This window comes from Myotis daubentonii, chromosome 4, assembly GCF_963259705.1.
Source record: "Myotis daubentonii chromosome 4, mMyoDau2.1, whole genome shotgun sequence".
NCBI lineage: Eukaryota > Metazoa > Chordata > Mammalia > Chiroptera > Vespertilionidae > Myotis > Myotis daubentonii.
The window spans coordinates 21,144,647-21,169,812 of record NC_081843.1 but is presented as its reverse complement, the minus strand read 5'-3'; positions in this window follow the sequence as shown (position 1 = coordinate 21,169,812).

Genomic DNA, 25,166 nt, shown 5'->3' with positions numbered 1-25,166 from the left:
ACGGGGGTAGGACCAAATATAGGGTTATATATTGGGAGGGAGAACAGGAGCTAGGATCAAATATTGCAGAGCTGGAAGGAAACGAAGAATATGTAGTGCCATGCCCATAGTTTTCAGACAAGGTTAACTGAGGTGCAGAGAAGCCAAATAGCTGGCACAGCTTAATTCAAAGTCTTTGAATCCATTTTGGTTCAGATAGTCAATCGACCTCTTACTCCAGCAAGGATTAATGTTGTTTTTAAGTGACACAAAACCCCAAACATAAAAGCGGCTTAAACAAGATAGGCATTGAGTTCTCTTTCCTGCAAAAGAAGTTCAAAGGTGGCCCAGCGCTTGTGTGGTGCTCCATGGTGTCAGGGACCCCGGCTGCTTCTGCCTTGTGACTCTGCCACCTCAGTTGGTGGCTTTGCCTAACAGTGACCAAGATGTGGCTGCTTGGGCTCCAGCACTCATGTCTGTGCCTTGCAGCCAGCAGGAAGGAGGAAGGAACAGAGAAGGGCCCATTCCCTCCCCATGAGATACTTCCTATAAGTTACACATGTCCTATCTTCTCTCTTCTATTGGACAGAACATAGTCACATGGTCATGCCCCACTCCAAGGAAGGCTGGGAAATGTAAAGTTTATGATAAAAGGCTATGTGCCAGCTAAATGTGGGGGTTTCTATTCCTAAAGCAGAAGAGGAGAGAGAGGATATTGATGGACAAACAAGTGTCTGACACCCTCTGTAGCCTTTGGCAGCAACCTAAAAGCCTCTGAGCCTTTGTTCTTTCTCTGTAAAATAGGAAAGTCCACACTTAGGGTGAAAAAGTTCATGAACATATGGAAAATATGTGGTACAACACTTAGCACGTCTTAGGTGCCAAATACAGTTTAGTCCCTTTCTTTAAGAAGTTGCTATTAGTCACATATACAGGGAGGTGGGACAAGATCCTAGGTCTCATTATTTGAAGACCAGAATCCCTCCTGTGCATCAGCATGGTGGGGGGGGCAAGTTTCTTAATTGTTTTCTGGCTTATTTGTTTAAATAACTGATACAAGCAGTAGATTTTTTCCCAAATAATAACTTAAAGGAAGGGCAATATATTAAAGATTCAAGCAGAGGTAGAAATCCTAGAAGCCTAGTGCCTTCACCCCAACATCTCCTCTGTCTTTGAGTTACCACATCAGATCCCCAGTGATCCACGGAACACAGACTGACACCCACTGGATGGAGGGATAAAATAGGACTCATTGGCAGAGGGCAAGAGAACATGACAAAGAACGGAGACTTTTTATCCCTTCAGTGAACATGCATTGAACATCTCCTCTTCACCAGGCACTGTTCCAGGTTCTGGAATGTTGATACAACCGAGAACAAAATAGACAATTGCCCTGTTCTCATGGAGCCTATATTCCAGGGTGGGATGCCCAGAAATGCTTGGATAAAATCACACCTTGAATTGACCCATATCATCCCATTCTATAAACTACTGTGGGGTAGGGAGGCAACATTTATGCACAACTGCCTGTTTGCGATCCCAATTAATGTGGAAGCATAGACGCAGGTGAGCTCACAGAAACTGCTTTTCACATTACCTCATTTTTTTGGCTCTCTTGGAATAGATGCTCATTACAAGGATGGTTCCATTGATCTCAGTTCCAAATGATTAGAGGAGGCAGGTGTTAGAGGTGAATGGTGATATATTTGGAGCTATTTTGAGAGTGTTACAAAATACTATCCAGAACTTCAAGATTGTCCAGACCCCCAACCAGGTTCCTGAAAGAACCACACACATAAGGAACGAGAGGAAAGTGAGGTTCTGAGAGCCACTTTAGTAATGGACACTCAGGCTTCCAACAACTCCTGATGAGGTAGAGTTAGGGCATGCATCTTAGACCCTACTCTGTATGTCCTGCTCCCCGTGTAAACCTTTGGCCACATGGTTCAGGTGTGCTGTCTTCTGGGGAAGGGCCTGAGAGGGGAAAGGGTCATATTTACAGAGTAAGCTTTGTCCTAACTTACTACAAGTTTCAGACTTAGAAGTTGCATTACAAAAGACAGCATGTGGAACATGTCCCCAAAAGTCACCTTTGTCTGAGGTGTGCTCACCGAATAGAGACGAGAAACCAGGAGAGGTGCAGGGCAGGCTGGCACCCTTGCGCCATAGCCTGGTCTGGGGGTACTGAGGGCTCTGAGCTATCAGATTAGCTCCTCCTCTTTCCTTGGGGGCGGTGGCCTAGGGGGCTCATTGTCTCCCTTGGGGGATTGGAATCAGCAGCCACAACAACCCTCCAACAGCTAAAAGAAAGTCTTTAATCTCAAATTTCAGGAGGAGAAAAGATAAGTATGTAAAACCATGGCAACTGCTACCATCATTTGTTATGTGACAAACACTTTGCCAGCCACATTACATACCTTATCTCATTAAATGCCATCTGATTTATCCCTATAATTACACAGTGATGTGGCTATTATAACCTCACTTTTACAGAAGAGGAAACGGATGCTCTGAGAACTTATACTTGCCTGAGATTGAAAGCCACAGAGATGAAGTCTAACCCAGGCCCTCAGATTCCAAAGCCAACATCTTGCAGAATTGCCTGTCTGAAGTTGCTGCACAGGAAATAAGCATTGGATGAGCAATTTCCTGGAGGCCTCTGTCTGCTCATTCATTTAGTCAACAAATACTTTTCAGAGCTTCTTGCAAGATACACATTCTCTAAGGTGTTTTAGAATCGCAGCGATCAAACAAGGATCCCTGCCTTATGGATCATACCATCTCCTGTTCTAATTATTTTTAAAAAATTCAGTATTGCTCAGCCAGGACAATTAACATTATTTTGTTTTCCTTGGCCACAGTAAGGTTGGAGTTGAAAGAATAAATACTCCCCTCTTTTTTAAAGCCCAGTTCTTTCTTTTCCTTTATGATGTCATTCCTGGGTCTGTTTTGGATGACGCTGGGCTAGAAAATGCAGGTCTGTGTGTTCAAGTTATTACATTTCTATCCTGACATTTAAGTCTCAGCTCTGTGGTCATGCCTTCAATAATTGTTCAGAAGAAATGGGAAACCACCAAGGAATATAAGAAACTGAGCCCTGGGCAAAAAAGAAAGTGCATTTGTTCAGAAACTTGCTGAAAAGAAATGTGCAAGGGTGTGTCCGGGGAAGGGGCAGTGCAGGAGTTGGGAACTGAAGGGTGATAGCTCCATGACTCTGTTCTAAAGAGAGGGGAGGGTTCATGTCCATAAGGAAATGCAGATGCAAGGGTGCTAAGTGAGACAGCAAAGGCGAGGGGATTTCAAACCAACAAGAGAAAACTGGGAAGAGCAAAACCATGGGAAAAAATGATAGTATCTTGAGAACTTAAAAGAGGTTAAGAAACCAGTGACTCTTTTGAAAAAAAAAAAAAACACAAACACACACACACACACACACACACACAAAACACACATGTAAATTAAATGACAAAGGAAAAATGGTGACACCCAAAGCACTTCAAAGAGGTATTTAAGGGATAGTGTGATTTGGGAAAAGGCCCCGGAGAATGTGGCAAATGGCAAAGCAGATGGAAAATTAACCCAAAATTGAGAAACACTAAATGGGTTATGGTGGCATTTATGAAACAGTAAGAGAATTAAAGTCTGAAGGGAAATGGCGAATAATAAATATGTCTAGAGAACATTCCAAATAATCAGATTTTGGAAGTTAAAGGAGACTTACCACTGTAAGGCAAAAGAGAGAAAACAGAAATCTGGAGGAATGAGACATTTTAAGTAAAGCTGAAGGAGCTGATGGGGCCCACATGCAGTTGGCTATTGATGAAAGGACAGAGGGACCCTGGACATGAGTGTACTGAGTGGCAGTGGTAAGCGTGGTTTTAGAAAGATCAGCTTGCATTTGGGGTGGAGTGTTCGAAAACATGGCAAAGTAAAAAAACAGTAACAAAAATGCACTGAAAATTTATCCAAATGTTAGCTGCTATTTATTAGGCAGCAGCTGCGCACTAGGCAGTGTGCTGAGCATTTTACATGCACTATCGCTAATCCCACGCCAAACCTGGGAGGTAGGTATGTGTTATATTAAACCACATGAAATGTCATGGCTAGTTCATATGGTTTAACCCAGTGGTCGGCAAACTGTGGTTCGCGAGCCACATGCGGCTCTTTGGCCCCTTGAGTGTGGCTCTTCCTAAGCCTTAGGAGTACCCTAATTAAGTTAATAACAATGTACCTACCTATATAGTTTAAGTTTAAAAAATTTGACTCTCAAAAGAAATTTCAATCGTTGTACTGTTGATACTTGGCTCTGTTGACTAATGAGTTTGCCGACCACTGGTTTAACCTGATGTGTTTTTACAAAGAAGGAAATGGAAGCTAGGAGGATGTTAAATACACTGTCCAGAATGACGTATCTGGGCAGTAGTGGAGCCGGTTTGTCATCCACGATGTAGAAATAGCAGTTCGTTCTTTCATCCATCCTGAGTATGTTCGTCAGCACCAGCTATGTGCCAGACACTGCAGCACTAAGCAGGGCAGATGCAGTGGCTGCCTGCATACTGTCTATTGGTTTCATAAGAACCACATTCACCAAAGCCAGTCTAGAGCAGCTGTCCAATAGACAGTTCCCAAGAGCCAGAAGTCATCTCACATTTTCTGGCAGCACTTTAAACAAGGAAAAGCTAATTTTAGTAATAGATTTTATTGTACCCAATAGGTCTAAACTATTTGACATGAAATCAATACCAAATTACTCAAAAACTCTTTTACACAATTTTTTAATACAAAGTCTTCCAAGTCTAGTGTGTATCATGCCCTTATGGCACATCTCTATTCAGACTAACAATGTTTTCAAGTGCTCAGTAGTTGGTGGCTACCAAATTAGACAGTGCAGTTCTAGACAGAACATGACATTCTGGCCCAAGTTTTGGTCGTCATAATTATACAGGAAAAATTGCCTACCTGTTTCTCAGCGTTTTTTCTGATCCCCACACACAACATCATAGGGCACGAATTGCAAGCAAGTAATGTTACCTTCACTTGGACTTTAGCTTCATAACCCTAAGACTAGACACCAAAGGAAACTTGTATGTAAGTCATATACAGGCTGGGCAAAAGTAGGTATGCAAGACACAGAGTTTATTCTTGTATTATTAGTGATTAATTATCTTATTTTCCATACAAACAACTGTAAACCTACTTTTGCCTGAACCTGTAGGTTTGCACACTTTTTGGTTTAGTGTTGGGTATATCACTAACAATAAAACAGAACTTGACACTTACCATCAATGGGTGATGATGACATAGAAGCGGACCCTCTGCAAACCATCAGAGTCCTCCCCGCCCCCCTTACATTTTCCCAGCTTTCTTTCATGTATTTATTGCTCCTGATAGAAATTTTAAAAGTGTAATTTGAAGCTTAGCAGCAGCCAGAATTTCTCATATTTTATCTGGTCACTAAATATTTATTATCAATTTTTGAGAAGTAAACAAACCAGTGATAAAACTTTATTGTTTAATACAAGTGCCCAGCAGGTGTTAATGGGAACTAAGCAATGGGGTGTGCAATGATATTTCCCTAGTAAAGAATTTTGCTCTGGAACAAGTTTAAATGGGAAGAAAGCCCAAGGAAATATGGATTGTCCTTCCTAGAAATTGGATGGGGGAATGGAAGGTAATAGGTACTTGCTCCCTGCCAACTTTATAATGAAATTACCATTCAGCAAAAATCTGTGTTAGAGTTGTTGTTTTTTTCCTCCCGAGGGACTGAAGATCCTAATAAAAAAGAAAGAGAAGGAAGAAGACAATATTAACACTGAGTATATGGACTCATTGATCCAGAATATTGAATTTTAAAGGAACAGAGGAAAATCTGAAGCATGAGACTTTCCATATAATCCAGTGGTTCTCAACCTTGGCTGCACATTAGAATCACCTGGGAATCCTTTTAAAATCCTGATTTCTGGGCCTCATCCTCCGGACATTCTGTTTCTTTGTTACTAATGTTGTGGCCCCACCCCATAACAAAGAAACAGAATTTCCAGAGGATGAGGCCCAGAAATCAGGATTTTAAAAAAGATTCCCAGGTGATTCTAATGTGCAGCCAAGGCTGAGAACCACTGAATAATCATTCCCATAAAATCTGAAGAAGAGTGATTGCATCTAAATAATCACCCTGCTAATTCCATCTAATTGCACTACAAATGGGAGAAAAGGGAATGAGTGGAGGAAACAGAGATGGGGAATTAAATAAATAAATTCAACTGGGTACCTGGGTACTCAACAGCACATGCTGGCTCCTTGATAAAAGTGGTGACTGTGACCTTTAGTTCATACAACATAGCGCTGTGAATGACTCTCTCCAAGACACATGCCTAGGTCCAACCAGAAACATTTGTTCTCTGGTCTGCCTTTTCCAAACAGATAACATATAGAGTATTTGCAAACCTCTTGATAATCAAAAAGTTTTCCAGTTTCACCCAAATATAGGGCATTAGGTAGATCCAACCTGAACTCTATTTATCTCAAAGTGTTGGATAAGCAACACCTGGCTTGGAGCTCATTGGATTCAATTAAAATAAAAATAAAATTCAGTGAATTAGCTGGCCTAACTATGAGTTTGGGAACAGCTACAAAGTGGCTTGGTAACAGATTTTCTCTAGCCCAGGTAAGGGACACTGGTGGTCTTCCTCTGAGTCTTTATGTTGAAATTCCGTGAACAGAGTTCCATCCTGTTTCATGGCTCTGTGGCCTTTGAAAGGACACTGGTGGTCTTTGAATATTTATGCTGAAATTCCATGAACAGAGTTCTGTCCTGTTTCCTGGTTCTATGCCTTTGACTTTGCAGTTTTCTCCCTGCAGTGCATCTCCTTTCCCTCCCCTTGCCGTTCACCTGGCCAGCCCTTGCTCTTCTTCCTGACACAACCCAAGCATCTGCCTCTCTGTTTCCTCATTTCAGCCCGGCCTCCACAATAGAATTGGCCATCTATTCCTTATGTGCTTCACCAGCCTACTTAGTACATAGCTCTAATTTTATACTTATTGCTCTTTTTAAACTTGATTTTAGACAGAAGAAGGAGAGAGAAAGAAAGTGTGTGTGTGTGTGTGTGTGTGTGTGTGTGTGTGTGTGTGTGTGTGTGAGAGAGAGAGAGAGAGGTAAGAGAGAGACATCAATCAGTTGCTTTCTGCACACGGTCCAACCAACCCAAAATCTAGGTATGTGCCCTGCCTGACCAGGAATTGAGCCCACCACCTTTTGGTGCATAGGATGATGCTCCAACCAACTGAGCCACACGGGCTGCACTTCCTGTTCTATATTGCAGTTATTTGTTGCAGATATATAGGGTGTTCCTAAAAATGTGTACACACTTTGAATGATGATAAAGTTAGTGTTTATTAACATACAGTTCATTTTCAAAATTTAAAAGAATCTACAGAAATGAATAATTATTTTTGTCAACACCTGTTTTTAAAACCATGGCCATTCTGGTTCAGGCACTGCTGATAACACAAAGCAATGGAATCACAAATGTCAAGAATCATTGCATTTGGTATTTGTGTGCCCTTAATTTGTTAACTGCTTCCAGTTTTATAATGTAAACTTTATGTTGTATGTATCCCCATAAAAAAGTCTAGTGGACAAATTTCCTTTGTTCAAAACTTCGTCTGGCTTCACCCATTATTTCAAATCAGTTGAACTTAAAAGGAATGAAATTAAGTGAGTTATCAGCTTTGAATAATTATAAAGGCAGTGTTTGTACTTCAACTGAGTTTCAAACTTCCAGTAGCATTTTATGATGAACTAGAGGCCTGGTGCATGAATTCGTGCAAGAGTGGGGTCTCGCCGGGGGGAGGAGCTGGCTCCTGGGAGGACTCCAGGGCATGTTCTGCCCATCTCGCTCCCAACAGCATCAAGCTAACCTACTGGTTGGAACGTCTGCCCCCTGGTGGTCAGTGCACATCATAGCAACTGGTTGACCAGTCAACTGTCTGCCCCCTGGTGGTCAGTGCATGTCAGCCAGTGGTTGAGCAGCCTTAGCATATCATCAGCTTATTACGCTTTGATTGGCTGAATGGATGACCGGACACTTAGCATATTAGGCTTTTATTATATAGGATTTCCTTTGTTCAAAGCTTAGTCTGGCTGAAAAGAAAGAAACATTAATTGAGCTATCAGCTGTTAAAGTGTGTATACATGTTTTTGGGACACTGTATATTTGCTTATTTTTGGACTATTTTCATAGCATGGTTTTTGGTAATGGGGTGTGATAAATAGTAGGTATTCAAAATGTCTGTTAGATGGGTGGATGAATGTATTGAGGGATTGATGGTCATGGATGGGTGGATGGATGGATGGCACTTCTGGTGAATATCTATCAACACACTCTACCACCAAACATTCATTTCACTCATTGGTGTGCCAGAAAATGTGATAGAGCCAAAAATAACCATGAGGAACAAAACCAAAATAGTTAACTTGTAAATAGCTTAATTTAGACCCCAGTTAGTACTTTGAAAGCTGGCTGATAATGAGGAACTTGACCAAATTCCCAATCCATGCAAATTGTCTTCTCAAGGGTCTCAGTTAGGGAGTGTGAAGTGGAACACTCCTTAAATGTGCTGCCTGGACCGCATCCATTCAGTTCATCAAATACAGCCAGGAAGCAGCAAAGGATAAAACGATGACAACAACAAAACCCCAGCTCTGATTATCGAGATAATGAATGTTTTTTTAACCATAAACAAAAATGTTGAAGTTGTCTTTAAATGCAAAGAAGCATTTTTACTTCTGCTTCTATTGGCAACACATCTGAGTGCATCATACCTCCCCTTAAAACCTTTCATGAATCCCCACAGCCTTCTGAACAAAATCCCTCAGGGTGTCATCCAAGGTCCCTTACGATCTGGCTTCAGAGATTCTCTCCAGACAAATCCCACTGCCCGTCAGCCTTCCTAAGCTAGTCTCTACTTCCTCTCGCATATGTCACTCCCTGTGTTGATTTTTCTTTACTTAAGATTATTCCCCTGCTCAGAATTCTTTTATCCTGACTTTCCTCAATCCCTTCACTCCTCATGATTCCCCAAGAATCTTTCCTTAAATCCCTGAGGTTGAGTTAGGGGTCATTCTCCATATTCTCACAACTTCTCACACTTACTGTCCATCAGTACACAAGCGACATTCTAGTGCGATTATTGTTTATGTATTTGTGCACTGAATTATAAGAGTGTGGGTAAGAGGGCAGACGGGCACTGTGTTTTTTATTTCTTATCTATAGGACTCACCATAAGGCCTGACACATAGTAGACATTCAGTAAATAGTTGTTGAATCAATAAATGTTCTTACTAGAAAATGATCTGAGATACCTCAAATGTACCAAATAAAATAGTGATTACTCTGCTGCTGCTTCTAAAATAGCAGTGCTTCATACTAAAAACAGTATTTTTGTTAAAAATAGAAAGTATTTGCATAACTTTGGAGACTACAAAGATACACAAAAGAAAATAAAAAGTACCTATAAAATTTCCATGCACAGACAAGCCCTATCTTTATCCTCTTTTCTGCTTGATTAACGTTAAATACTGCGCATTTTCCCATGCCATTAACTTATCTTTAAAAACATGATTTTTTCTTTTTATTTATTTAAAATTTGTCCTTATTGTTGAAAGTATTACAGATGTTCACCCTTTTTTCCTGATCTCCTACACCCCGCACCGCCCTCCCTCCCCCCCCTCCCATGACCCTTCTAGTGCATTGAATGGATACACAGTCCTTGTTCTTTGACTTTGCCCAGTTCCTTCATCTTGCCATTGGAGAACTGATTCTCCCCCGCCACACACAACACAGCCAGATCTTCCTCAGCAGGACGGCCTAGGGCGGACAGTTAGGTCGATGTGTCTTTTTGGAATTTTTCTGTAGTCTAGTATTCCTCTTTAATATTTTACGACTTTATCTACTTTTAGTGTCAAAAGAATATAGACCAAGAGAATGCTATGACTTTGAGATACTGTGCCTGTCTGGGAAGTCTTTGAATGCTTCAATCCAACATACTTTATTCATTGAGTGTCTGCTTAGTGGCGTGTTTTTGTGGAAGTCTTTGCCAACATCACATTTTTCTCAGGTTGCAAGAAATGTGCACCTTTGGGGACTCCCAACCCAAAGGCTGGGAGAGGAGCCCTGCCTTGCTTCCCCACCTGCGTCAACCTTACTGCAGGTGAGGTGGCTTTGAGGAGTGGTGGCGATAAGAGTGTTGTAAGACAGACAGATGCCACCTGCAATGCAAATACCTATGCCAAAAGCTGACTGCAGAGGTATTATATAAGAAAGATACTGAGGCGTTGTCCTTAATAACCTATTTCCCTTGCCCTCACATCTAATCCATCACCAAATACCTCCACTTGGTCCTATTGGTTGCTGCTCCTACTCTCCCTTCTTTTTCTTTAGGGCCACAACGGGACCAAAGCCAACATCAAATCTAACGTGGCTAATAAGTACATAGTAACCAAGCCCTCTACATGCACTCTGGTCCCTTCACATCCATTCTGTACACAGCCTTCGAGTCATGTTATACAAGCACAGTCTGATTATATCACCTTCCTAATTAAAACTTTCATTGTCTTCCATTATTTTAAAACCAGATGGAACGCCTTAACATGGCCTGAAAAGCTTTGCATTGTTTGCATCATCTCAGCCACCCCACATCCTGCATTTTCCTGTCTCTCTCAGCTCCATCCTCACAGGTTTACATTCAGTCCCTCGTACGCACTACCACAGGGCTCTTGCACACGATGTTCCCTTTGCCTGGAACATGCTTACATCTTTTCCAGTTAATGCTGCTCATCCTTCAGGGCCAGCTGCTCTTCCTTACAGAAGTCTTGTCTGATGACTTGTTTCACTTTCACCTAGCACGCCCACCTTGCCATTGTAACGCTGACATAGATCTGTAATTACTCAATTAATGCCTATACTTTCCCTTAGACCAGTGGTTGGCAAACTCATTAGTCAACAGAGCCAAATATCAACAGTACAATGATTGAAATTTCTTTTGAGAGCCAAATTTTTTAAACTTAAACTATATAGGTAGGTACATTGTTATTAACTTAATTAGGGTACTCCTAAGGCTTAGGAAGAGCCACATTCAAGGGGCCAAAGAGCTGCATGTGGCTAGCGAGCCGCAGTTTGCCGACCACGGCCTTAGACTATCAGCTTCATGAGGAGAGTGATCATGTCTGTTTCCTTATTTATTCCCAGCCAATTAGCTAAGTCCTAGCATGTAGCAAATGTTTAATAAATATTAGTTGAATGAATAATGAATGGAAGGGAAATTACGTCTTTGAAGTTGTGGGTCATGTGGTTTATGAGTTTCTTTTAGGGAAGCTGTTAAAACACGATAGAACATGCTTTTGGATCCTTTTTTAAGGTCATTTGAACAAGGTATATGGATCTGGCAGGACAGAAAGACTCCATTAATGTGCTAATTAGTCAGTCACTAAAGCCTGTACAGGAGTGGGCATTCCGAGAGTGAGTATAGGCTCATGGAAAAGCGCCTGGCCAGGGGGCAGTGCCGGCATGCGTACTAATCCTTCCACACATAGAGCCTGCTTGAGATGGGGATGGCGTCGTGAGTGTACACTTTTTCACTGTTACCCTGATGGTGGCATCCACTCATTGGTTTCACACCTGTCTTCTTCTTCCCTTAAAAACATTCTTTCTCTCTTCCTCTTTCTAGATTTATGGTCAATGTGACATGGGATGGCAAAGACCTGTCCTTCACTGAGGAGGGCTACCAGGTGCACCCCAGGCTGGTGGTGATTGTGCTGAACAAGGACCGAGAGTGGGAAAAGGTGAGTGTCCTGTGTGCTGAACGCGGGGGAGGGAAGAGAGCCTGGGAAACCAAGGGCTCAAATTACTTCTTTTCCCAAATCACTTCCGGTTGAGCTGCTCCAGGTCCCATCCCAAGCAGCTGCATTTGGAACAAGGCAGCCAAATATTGTAAGATGCAATGTTTGCTTCCTCTGGCTGCACTGTTAATGGTGTGCTGCTCTCTCTGCGGGGTCTCAGCCCTCAGGAGCAAGAGTCCTTGAAGGACTTAGGATAATTTCAAGGCGGCGAGATTTTGTTCACATCATTGCAGTAGCAGATGTTGACTCTAGAGCAGTGATCACACCAGTTTGCCTAAATCTCATAATTGTGTTTCATGTTGACACATTTAAGCATCTGGATGAAACCCCTATATTTTCACTTACTTAGTCTTTTATTTTAAATCAACTAATTTCCAAAATTTAAGTGTGCCGCGTCTATAAAGCATAGGTTGAAAAAGAAGGTTATATTGTTTGTAAAGCACATTTTCTAGTACATATATATTAACTATAAAAAAATCACTGTGCAGAGAAACAATCATCTCACATACCGTCTAAACCACGTCCTGAGTCAGAGAGGGGGGACTTCACAGGGACTTACAGTTGATGTCATGCATACAATGACAGTATCTGTCCCGGTTGCACTCTCTCCTTCCCCCTAATTGAACCCTTAAATTAGTCACCACAATATCATATGAAGAATGAAATAAAAGAGACTGAAAGGGAAGCCTATATTGTTATCTCGTCTTTTTTGACAAGCAATGCATGACCCCAAATTACTTCAGCAGCTTTATCTCCGATTTGCTCATCAGATGGAGACCTGAGAGAGTCTAGGGGAGCAGGACGATACCGGGTGTAGTGTGGGTACCATGCTATAGTTAACAAGGTCAGAAGAAAATACTGTACAACCATAGCACTGACCTTGGCGGGGTGGGGTAGGGGTTAAGGACAGATTCCCAGAAGGAAATGATGAAACTTTGGAAAACTTTGACGACTACATAGGGCAGCTATAAAACACACATTCCTGCTAGTGCACTTGGAAAATTCACCAACTAGACCAATCCTACATAAGACAAGTTTAAATATATTTTAAAAGATTGAAATAATCCAGAATGCATATTTTTGACCACCACAGCATTAAAATAAAAATTAATAACAAAAATATATCTAGAAAATCAATAGATGTTTGGAAATTAGGGAACACACTTCTAAATAATCCACCCATCAAAGAAGAATTCAAAAAGACATTAGAAAGTATTTTTGATGGAATGACAATGAAAATACAACATATCAAAATTTGAACAATAAAATTGATGATGTGCTAAGAGAGAAATTCATAGCTTTAAATGTTTATAATAAAAAAAGGAAAATGAAAAGTCAGTGATTTAAACTTCTTCATTAAGAAGCTAGAAAAACAAGAGTAAACACTAATGAAGTAGAAGGAAGGAAATAATAAACATAAGAGTAAAAATTGACAAAGTAGAGCACAATATGGAGACATAATCTAACAAAGCCAAAAATGAGTTCTTTGAAAAGATTAAGAAAATTCATAATTCCTAGCAAGAATGATCATACAAAAAAGGGAAAACATAAGTACTAAAAACCAATACTAAAAATGCAAGAGGGGATATCATCACAGACATTACATATCCCACAGACATTAAAATTATTTTTACTTTTTAAAAAATATATTTATATTTATTTCAGAGAGAGAAAGGGAGAGAGAGAGAGAAACATCAATGATGAGAAAGAATCATTGATTGGCTGCCTCCTGCACACCCACTACTGGGATTGAGCCTGCAACCTGGGCATGTGCCCTTACTGGGAATTGAACCCTGATATCCTTGTTCATAGGTCAATGGTCAACCACTGAGCAACACTGGCCAGGCAACATTAAAATTATGAAAATGTTATGCCAACAAATATTTCAATGTAGATAAATGGGCAAATTACTTGAAAAACCCATAATTTTCCAATATAGACACAAAAAGAAATGGACAATCTGAATAGCTCTAAATTTGCTAAGAAATTTAATTCATAACTAAAGACCAGCCCATTTAAACAACAAGAAAAACAAACAAACCCTGGCCTAGATGGCTTCACTGTGAATTCTACCAAGATTTTAAAAAGGAATAACACCAAATTACACAGTTTTTCAACATATTAGTAGTCATAATGCAGCAATATATTAAAAAGGATACTTATCGTGGATAAGTGAAATTTACCTTAAGAATGCAAGCTTGGTAAAGCAGAAACTTATATGGTAATCTCAAAGATGCAGCAAAAGCATTAGGCAAAATTCAATGTCCATTCACAATAAAGAAGGTAGATCTCTTGATCTGATAAAGGTTATGAAAACCATATAACTAACATATTGTCTAATGATGAAATAATGAAAATAGATCTACAAATATACATTCAAATTGTTTGGTGAATAATTATGACAGTGGGGGATAGGAAAGTCTTTTTAATAAATGGTACTAGATCAACAGGATATCCATAATGAAAAAAATAATAAACATTGACCTCACACTATACATAAAAATACGTTGAAAATTTCAAACTGAAATGTAAGAGCTAAAGGTATAAAGTTTGTAGAAGAAAATATGTGAGGATATTTTTGTAATCTGAGAAAGCAGAATGCAAAAGGCAATATACATACAGTAAAAGTAATAAATTGGCCTCCGTCAAAATTTAAAACTTTCATGTTAAAAATGAAAAAGGTAAGCCACAAACTGGGGAATATATATATATATCATCACAGACATTGAACCATATATATATATATATATATATATATATATATATATATATATATATATATATACACACACACACACACACACACACACTAGAGGCCCGGTGCACAAAATTCATGCACGGGTGCAGTCCCTAGGCCTGGCTGGCAATTGAAGCGTGAGCATCTGGAGTATAAGGGCAGGTCCCAGCTGACCTCTGGGCTCTGGGCCTCAGGGCCCCTACCCGCCCCCCTCCACCTGAGTCATCGGGCCCCCCGCCTGGCTCACTCAGTGCCTGGGAGCTGGGGAGCAGCCCCACCCCCTGCCGCTGCTGCTGGTCTCCATCTGTAGGGCGATCAGTGGAGCGATTGGACCTCACTCGCACATACCTTGGCATGGTGCCACCCCCCCACCTGCTCCACCATCCCGCCGCAGTCCCGCTCTCGTTGGGGCCCATTGGTGCTGGCAGCACCTCCACTGCAGCCCACTGCCAGTGCTGTGTTGCTGTCGCCCGCTGTGTTCCGCGCCTCCCCCTAGTGGTCAGTGCACATCATAGTGAGCAGTCAAACTCCCAGTCGAACTCCTGGTTGAGGGGACAATTTGCATATTAGGCTTTCATTATATAGGATATATATTTGATAATATACTAGGGGCCCAGTGCATGAATTCATGCACCTTGAAAGGAACTGTGGGTTGCGAGGTTGCTGTGGGCACAGGGGCGGGTCTCGGCCCATCCTCTGAACCCCCACCCAGCCCCTCCCGCTACAGCTACTATCCCCTGTCTGCTGGCAGCCCCACTCCTGTTGTTGCCGCTCCCATGAGCTGATGGCGCCAGCCCTGCTTGCACCTGCAGCCAGCGCAGAGCAATTGGGACTGACACCAGCAGTGGGTGCGAGCAGCGCTGCTGCCCCAATCATCCCTCAGGATCAGGGGGAGGTGGAGACGCCCTCAGGGGCGATCAGGGCCGGCAGCCGCCACTCACACCTTCTGACAGCACCGAGTGATCAGGGCCAGCGCCAGGCATCGGTAGTGGGTGCGAGTGGCAGCTCCAGCGCTGAAAGTGGGTGTGAGCAGGGCCAGCACCAGCAACAGGTGCAAGCGCCTGGCGGGACCGCAGTGCATGGGAGCAAAGAATTTTCAGTAACCACCAGAGGCTCGCCCCGATGATAGAAACTAGAGCCCTGCCTTGGTTTGGTGCCCCTGCTCATCTGCTCCACCATCTTGCCGCGGCCAATGCTCGCCATGTTCCGTGCTCTGCTGCCTGCTGCTGATGCCTGCCATGTTCCACGTGTGCCCCCCCGGGTGGTCAGCGCACGTCACAGGGACTGGTTGTTCAGTTGTTCAATTGTTCCACCATTCGGTCTATTTGCATATTAGGGTTTTATATATATAGATATTAAACAAAGACTCATATCCAGAATATATAAAGAACTTAAGTCAATAATGAAAAGAACAAAAAGAAATTAAATGTGGAAATTGATTTAAGCATGAAAACATGCTTAACATCTTTGACATCAGTGAGATAGCACTTAACACACCCTGAATGGCTAAAATGAAGAAGAATGACAAGTGTTGGTAAGGATAGGGAGCTACTGAATATCTTATATATTGCTGGGGGCAATGTAAACTTTCAACGACAGTGGAAAAGTATTTAGCAGTTTCTTACAAAGTAAAATGTAGACAAACCTTTTGATCCAGCCATTTCACTCCTAGGTATTTGCTGCAAAGAAATGTAAACATATACCCCAAAGTAATATTTGTATAAGAATATTTATTGCAACTTTATTCATAATGGCAAAACATCAAAAAGACCTCAGATGTCCATCAGCAAGGAAACGGATAAATAAATTATGGTGTATTCATAAAATGGAATGCTGCTCATTAATAAGGAATGAACTAGTAATTCCCACAACAGAGTGGATGAATTTCAAAAACATTATGTTGAACAAAAGAAGCCAGACACGGAAGATTATACTGTATGATTCCACTTCTGTGAAGGTCAGGAAGAGAGAAAACGCATCTATGGGATTAGATAGCAAAATAATGGTTGCTTTTGCCTGGCCAGGGTGGTTCAGTGGTTGAACATCAGCCTATGAACCAGGAGGTCACGGTTCAATTCCCAGTCAGGGCACATGCCTAGGTTACAGGCTTGATCCCCAGTATGGGGTGTTGCAGAAGGCAGCCTATCAATGATTTTCTCTCATCATTGACGTTTCTATCTCTCCCTCTCCCTTCCTCTCTGAAATCAATAAAAATATATTTTTAAAAAATAGTTGCTTTTGTGGAGGAGGGTCATTAACAGGAAGGGGCACAGGAAACTTTCTAGATTTATGACAGTGTTCTCTATCTTGAACATTTATCAAAATGCATCAAACTAACACACAAGATACGTTTATTTTATTGTATGTAATTGTACCTTAATTAAAAGAAATTTTTAAACCTTTCAAATTGTGATACTCAGTACATTTAACTACCAATGTTTACTGAATTTCCTGTTTAACTCCCAGACATGAATACTAATTATAACAACATTAGCCATTGCTTAGTGAACGCCTACTCTTATTTTTCTTTCAGGTGGTACACCAAAGTACTGAGTGACAACTTTGATTATTCAGTCATTCAACAAATATTTAGTCAGTGCCTACTATGTAGGCACTATTCTTGAGGTTCGAAATCTGTGAGCAAGAAAGACAAAAAATTAATTTCTGTACTCATGGAAGTTAGATTCTAGTGTGTGTGGAGGGAGGTGGGGTGGAATTCTGTGTACATTTGTGATGTTTGAGGGAAGCACTGGGTTCTAGTTAATGTCCCTAGTTGTCACCTCCTCTCTTACCTCTACTGTGCCCTGTGGCCACCCTACCACCATACTAAGTGGGTGCCTTTATGCTTCTGGGACTTGGAGTATTATTATCCTTATTATTATTATTGCTTGGAATGCTTTCCTTATCCTCACTTTTTTTGTTTGTTTTGTTTTTTAATCTTCACCGGAGGATATTTTTCTATTTATTTTTAGGGAGAGTGGAAGAGAGAGGGAAAGACAGAGAGAAACATCAATGTGAGAGAAACACATTGGTTGTCTCCTGCATGAGCCCTAACCAGGGCCCGGGCCAGGGAGGAACCTGCAACCCAGGTACATGCCCTTGACCGGAACCCTTTGATGGAACCCGGGACCCTTTGGTCCGCAGGCTGACACTCTTATCCACTGAGCCAAATCGGCTAGGGTTATCCTCACTTTTTTTCACTCATCTTTCAGATTCTGGTTTTTCCTTCATCTTACACATGCAGAGCCAAAACACAGGTTATTACTGTTTTTTCTTACCCTTAATAGGAGGTACAGCACTTGAGCCCTTCTGCCTGTGATGTTGAGTTTGAGGTTATTTTTCAACTTTGTGAAGTTACACAATCTGAGGATCCCTTTTAAAGCTGTAAAACCATTCTCCCTGGTTGGCTATAACCAGTCCCGGGTCAGGTCAGACTTGACTCACGCCTATAAATTTTTCGTCTTGCCTTTGGACCTAGCTTATTTGCCAGGGAGCCTGTTTATAGGGAGGCCACTGCAGGGTAAGTGATAACATCACATAAAAGAAGGCTACTGTTGATATCCTCCATTACTAGATATAGAAAATGCCCTTTTAATATTTTGTGTGTCCTCTTTCAAATTTCTGTTGAAATACAGCAATTTCTCAAAGAGGCAGCTCGGGGAGTTGCTGCTGAGTTGAGCTTAGAATGTACAAATGCTTCCTGTAGCTGGTCTATTCTCTTGGTTCTCAGGAGATCCAGTGTTTCAGACATAACTCCTTGTGCTTCCAGCTCGAAGACAGACCAAGCCAGTGGAGCAGGAAAATACCAGTCATGTTTTCCTTCAAATACGCCCCCTTGCAGCACGCCCTGGTACGGCAGGTCAGCCGAGGGCAAGGCCCGCAGAAGCGGAGATCTGTTATTCTGGGACTGAGAGGGTCTTTTCATCGCTGAGGTCACCCAGTGCCGTCACTGGAGGTAGCAGCATGGAATGAGTGTGTCTTGCTAAAGGTGACAAGCCCTTAGAAGGGGATTTGCTTTCTGCTGAGCCTTTTGTGTGCGGCTGCTGTGGATTAATCCAGCGCTATGCACAATGCTTGCCTGTGTTCAGCAGACACAGCACTCTGGTTTGAGCAGGATTTCTCTTGCAAACCAGGGCTTTTGTGCCTCTTGCCTCACCTTCTCTTCAGTGGTTTTGCTCTGCCTCGGAGCTTGGTGGTCCAACACTTCCCAGAGATGCTTGAAAACAATACTCTGGATGCAAGCCAGTTGTCAACCGAGGCCAGGACAACAAATATCCCCTCCGTGCCAACTCTATGACCAACTTTCCATCAGGCACCAGGGCTGCTGCAAGGATGAGTAGGAAACCATCCCTCTCCTCACATAGCTCATAATTGAGCCATCTCTGGGGAAAGAGGGATGAACTTGACCAGGTCAGTTGGGGAAATCTTCATAAGGGTAGGGACATTGGTGTTGGTCCTTGAGTGATAGATTGGATTTTTCCAAGCCAAATCAATTTATTAACTACCTAAAAAAAGGCTTTGGAAATAATCCTATTTGCCATTTTAGAGTTATACTTGTTTGAAATTAAAAAAAAAAAGTATATATGCTGTAAATGCTTGTATATACATACAGACTAGCTTTAAAAGGAATATACAGTTAGAGACAAAAAGATGTATGTAAAGAAAGATTTTTAAAAGCAGTTTTTTGATTTCAAGAATAAATAGGGCAAAACCTTAAATAGCAAAGAAAAACAACCCTCTTGTTTTTTAGACAAGTGCTAATTAATGATGACAAAGATGCCCCAGAAGACATAAGGTAGATCCATAATTATGTCTTCCTGAACAAAGTGTCCCATTCTCTTTGCTCTGATGTGTCTACTCCGTCTTCACTCTCACCACTCTGCATTCTCACTGGTGCCTTTGATTTCAGCTGCCTTCCACACTGTGGTCCCTTCCTGCAGCCCAGATCCCCCGATCTCCAGACTGGGCTGCAGAACATGCCCACATGGACTGTCCACTGACCTCCAACTCCATCTTATCTAAAGTCAAAGCCATCATCTTTCTCTCATGAATATGATTATTTTCCTGTGCCCCAGCACAGAAAGCTTTATTATTAACCTCTCAATATCCCCCAGGCCCTCGTATTCAGTTGTCATCTGCTCATGCATAGCATGTCCTGATGTTCATGTCCCTTTGAACATTTCACCCTCTTTGCCAAGGACATTCTATCCATTGATTCTACATCTGCATAATCCAAAGAGGGTTCAGTTCTTTCTACTTCATTTCTACAGACCTCCCAAGAGTGGAAACAGCTTGCACTGTAATTGTTTGCTTGCATGTTATTTTCAGCTTAGAATGGAGGAGACCCATCAGGAATAGGTCTGTTGCTTTCATATTTCTTTGGCTCTACCTCAAGGCTTTGTTTTTTGGTGCAAAGAAGGACCTCTAGACAACTTCTGGTAATTTATTAAGAGCTACACTGAACCGAGAAGTATACGGAGAATTTTACATCCATAATCCCATTCTGTTATGTCAACATCTAAAGTCAGCATTCTTATCCTTGCCTCAGAAATGGAAATTCAGGTTTGTAGAGGCTAATGACCAGCTTCAGATCCCTCAGTTAATATGTGATGGGAGTAAATGTGAAAAGAGGTCTGCCTGAATCCCAAAGGCTGCATTCCTAATTGCGACATCATTCTGGTAGTAGGAAAAGGAGGAATTAAGGGAGTTCCTCCTACCCTTAAAATGAAATCCACCTCCTTTTTCTCACTGGGTAGAGCAGATTCCACCCAAATCAGCTCATTGGAGCTTGGGGTATAAGTATTTATCACATGTCCTAGGCCCTGTCTTTTGTGGTGGACAGAGCCATTCCAACTTCCAATTTGTCTCATTAAAGAAGGGGATTGTACCTGTCCCTTATGAAGTAGACGCCAGTTAAAGAATTCCTAGAACAGATATGATAAAGGGCATCTTAGAAAAAGCTAAGGTTGGTCTATGAAGTGTATAGTTTTGACTGTGACATAGCAATGTGTTATCGGATCTAGTGAGACTTTCATCAACAATGTTGTGTGCGTGGGGTGAAGTGATTTCCAATTATAGAATGCTCTAACTCCCTCCCTTCTACATCACTGTATTTTAACTACCCCTCCATGACTCTCCTGCCACATTTAATCCAGAATGGCCCAGAACACGTGAGAATATAAGAAATGTGCACAGATTTCGTGCATGTGTGTGTGTGTGTGTGTGTGTGTGTGTTGGTGTGTGATATCAATAACCTGCAGAAACGTTCACCCTGAAAAGGATTGAAGTATTTATGCAAACATTGTACCTTGCTTCCACACACACATTCCAATAATGATGTAAAAGAAAAATGGAGGAAAATCATAATTGAGACCCGTAAATGACAATTGGTAGAACACTTGTGTGGATTGCTGACAATGAAATGCATTGTTTACATACTCTACAAGTGGACAGAAACATATTATGGCTTCTACTATGTGCTCACTTAGCTGAGAAAACAGTGCAGCCTGTTGATGAGGCCATAAACTCTAGCTGTGACTGAGAGAATACTATTTGTTGGCTTTCAGGTTTTCACTTTTTTCTTTGCCATTAAATCTCTGGTGCTCAATAGCTGAGACTCAATAAAAGTTTGTAGAAAGAACATGAGAAGGAATGAAAACATTTTTTAATGAACTCCCCTATATGAGGAACATCATTTAGTGTGATCATTCTTTAAGTGTGCTCGATTGGGCTTCCTAGATCAGAATCGCCATGGGAAAGATGGGAAAGCCTTAGCCCTATCTCAAACCTAGAGAATAATCATTTCTGTCTCTGCTTTTTCATAAGCTCCCCTAGTGATTCTCATGTCCATTAAAGATATAGAGCCACTGCTTTAGGGCACAGATTTATTCCTTGTAACCCTGACAAAAATGGTTTCATCTACTTATCAAGAGTTCTTGCTTTTTAGTCTTTATGCCTCTTTATTCCTTTGCAATACACTGTTTAATGGCAATGCTTAAGAGAAATGATATGGGAGACAAGCAAATAAGGAAACTGGAGTCTCGGTTTGCCTTGAGTAATCTCTGATGAATGAGACAGTAGCAATGTCAAATAAAGGGTTGTTTATGGATATAGTTTAGATCCTGTCACCTGGTGAGTCCTCAATAAGTATTGAGTTATTAAATTTTTTTTCCAGTTAAATCTGTCTCCCATAAATAGAGTATGTCGAATTTTGGATATATAACCCTTATTTATTCACACATTTATTCCATTCAACAAAATTTCCTGAGTACCTACTATGTGCAAATCACTGTAGAGGGCGGCAATAAGACATGGACCAGCTTTTAAGATAATTGAAGTCGCCCTAACTGGTTTGGCTCAGTGGATAGAACGTTGGCCTGCGGACTGAAAGGTCCCACATTCGATTCTGGCCAAGGGCATGTACCTTGGTTGCGGGCACATCCCCAGTAGGAGGTGTGCAGGAGGCAGCTGATCGATGTTTCTCTCTCATTGATGTTTCTAACTCTCTATCCCTCTCCCTTCCTCTCTGTGAAAAAATCAATAAAAATATATTTTTAAAAAAAGATAACTAAAGTCTATTAAGGCACTAGGAAATGCTCATAACTATGAGATAATGTGAAATGTGCCACAAAAGATTTTCTGACAAAACTCTCTGGTATTTAGAGAATAGCTTTGTTAAATGTAGGGAGGAGGGGCACGGGCATCTATACAGAGGACTCCTCATTTGAACAAGTTCTCAGAGAATAAGTATGATGTGGACTTCTGAACATGTGTGGGAAGGCCATTCCATTTAAGGGTAACATTGAAGGTCAAAGTCCAGAGGCAAGAGTGCCCATGACCCATCTGAGGAAGAGTTCAGTGTGTTAGAAACATAGCTGTGTGTTTTGAATAACCCTCACCTTCCTATAATTCTCTCCACTTGGAGCGTGAGTGGGACCATGAATATGATGAGATATACCTTCAGTAATTATGTTAGATAGCAAAAGGGTATTTTCAGTTGACTTCTCATTAATTAAAAGGAAGATTATCAGGGTGGGCCTAACCTAATCAGATGATACTTTTAAACAAGAGACTTTTTTGCAACTACTGATAGAAAAGGAAGTCAGTGAGATTTGAGCATGAGAAAGATTTGAATGACTGCGGGATTTGAGCATTGAGAGGGCCACATGACCAGGAATGTGGGTAGCCACTAGCAGCTGAATTTAATTTCTGGCCAATAACCAGCAACGAAACAAGGACTTCAGTCCTACAGCCTCGAGGAACTGAACTCAGCTCACAACCTGAATGAGTTTGGAAGTTGATTCTTCCAAACTATGAGCCCATCCTAGTTGACACCTTAATTTCAGCCTTTTGAGACTCTGAAGAGAAAACCCAGCTGAGCCTGCTGAACCATGAAATCATAACGGGGTGTTGTTTCAAGTAGCTCAGTTTGAGGTAATTTGTTATATGGCAATAGAAAATGAATACAGATTGTTCTAAGGGAAATTGTGGGCATGAAGGACCATGCTGGAATCGAAATTACAGACTACAGGACTCGATTCAGTAATCTTTTGGGCACTATAAAAATGATTATGAGAGTAAAACATAAAAATAATAATAGTAATAGCTAACATTTCTTTGGTATTGATAATATACCACACAGGGTGCTAAGCATTCAAATACATAAACTCATCTCATCCTCACATGAACACTGTAATATGGATACTACTATTACTCTGTTTTACAAATGTAGGCAATGAGGCCCAGCAAAATTCAATAACTCGCTCGGGGTCACAGAGCTAGTAAGTCGTAAAGCCAGGATATATGAAGCTCATAAACTAGTCTCTTCTTTAGAAATAAAATGGTGATTGGCATAAATCTTTAGGAAATTTTTCTAAGGGGCTATTTAAGTAGCTCCGGTTGAAGAGGATGTAGGTGTAAGCAAGAAAAGAGGCAGTGGGATCTGAGAGAAATGTCAAAACCAGACTTGAAAGCACATGGCATGGACTGGATGTTTGCTGAGAGATTTGTGGCAGAGAGGAATCAGTCAGATTAAAACAATTTTTTTAGGCATGGGCCTATAGTTAGGCATTTTGGAAGAAATTTGCCATTCCTGTAAATAACATGGCTCAACTCTCTTTCCTCCCTCTCCCCCTCTTCCTTCCCTGTCTCCCCTCCCAATCCACATTCAAAGTTAAGTGCCCTTCTGTAAATAGGTTTGGTAATATCACTACCTTAGCAGAGTCTGTGTGAAATTTAATTTGTTTTCTTATATAATGATCATTAAGTTTCTCAAATTATGTGAGCCATAGAGAGGGAAAGTTAAGCCATTACAAAAGATTTGAAATTATCATCTAGCATCATGCTTAGTGACTATTTTAAATAACCACACAGTACAGTATGTTAGGTCACAGTGGGGAAAATATAGTTAAGTCTCTAACAAATTAACACATCAAACTAAAATAAGTGATGTTATTTCTGTGTGTGTGTGTGTGTGTGTGTGTGTTTCTGTCTTGTACTGTTTGTTTATTTTGTTTTCAGTTATAACATCAGCCCAACTTCAAAAAGAATAGCAATTGAACCAGTGCTCTCCTGCGAGGCAACATTCTGCAAAAATTTTTCTAGACTTCCAAAATGTAATAAAAGCAATTCATAGAAAAGACATCTCTATATAGAAACATACATTGATGGGAATGTTAATGATAAAGATGACTGATGATGATGGTGGTGGTGATGTTGGTGATGGATGTGATAATCATGATGTTAGCAGAAGTCATTAGCTCAGCTCCTGTGCAGAATGTTTGAATGCATTATTTCTCTTAAATATCATAATATTCTCTGCATTTTCTCATATCTAAAAGGGAGGTTGTTGGGAAAATTAAATAAAATAATATATCAAGTGCTTAGAACACTGACGGCACAATAGATTATCAATAAATGCCAGCCCAATTATAATTGGAGCTCCAGGTTATAGGAGAGAAATTGGAAGCTACATGGGATAAATGGCTTGCCCAAGGTGAGAGTGATGAAGGCAGAATTGAGGCCAAGCAGCACTATAATAGAGCCAGAGTCAACAACTATGTTGCCTACAGTATCCATCGCTACCTAACTCCCAAACCCAGTTGGTGAGGAAGCTATCCGAGGGTTATGGGGCATGATTAAGCTGACAGATGGTATGAATGTAAGACAAAAGCTGCACCCTTGATAGTTTTCCATTGCCATCAATTATGAAAATGAGTGAATAGATTATTTAAATGATCTCAGATGAGTAAATTATTCAAAAAGCCTCTCAGAAGGCTTATTTCTAGAAACTCCTGAACTCAGTGAAAAACCATTTTTATTTTGCTGACAGGGCCATCAACTCTTCTGTGTTGCAGATGAATGCAGAGCCCTGAGCTCCTCTGACAGAAGGAGGAGGCCAAGGAGAGTGGGAGGGAGGCAGGGAGATTGAGAACAGAAGCCTTTAGGCCCAGCACTGCAGAATGGAGACGGAAACTTCCATGTGTTCTGTGAGAGAAAGCTGTTTTCTATGCTCCCTGGAATGCTGGATTCTTTCAGAGTGCCACAGGGGTCTCT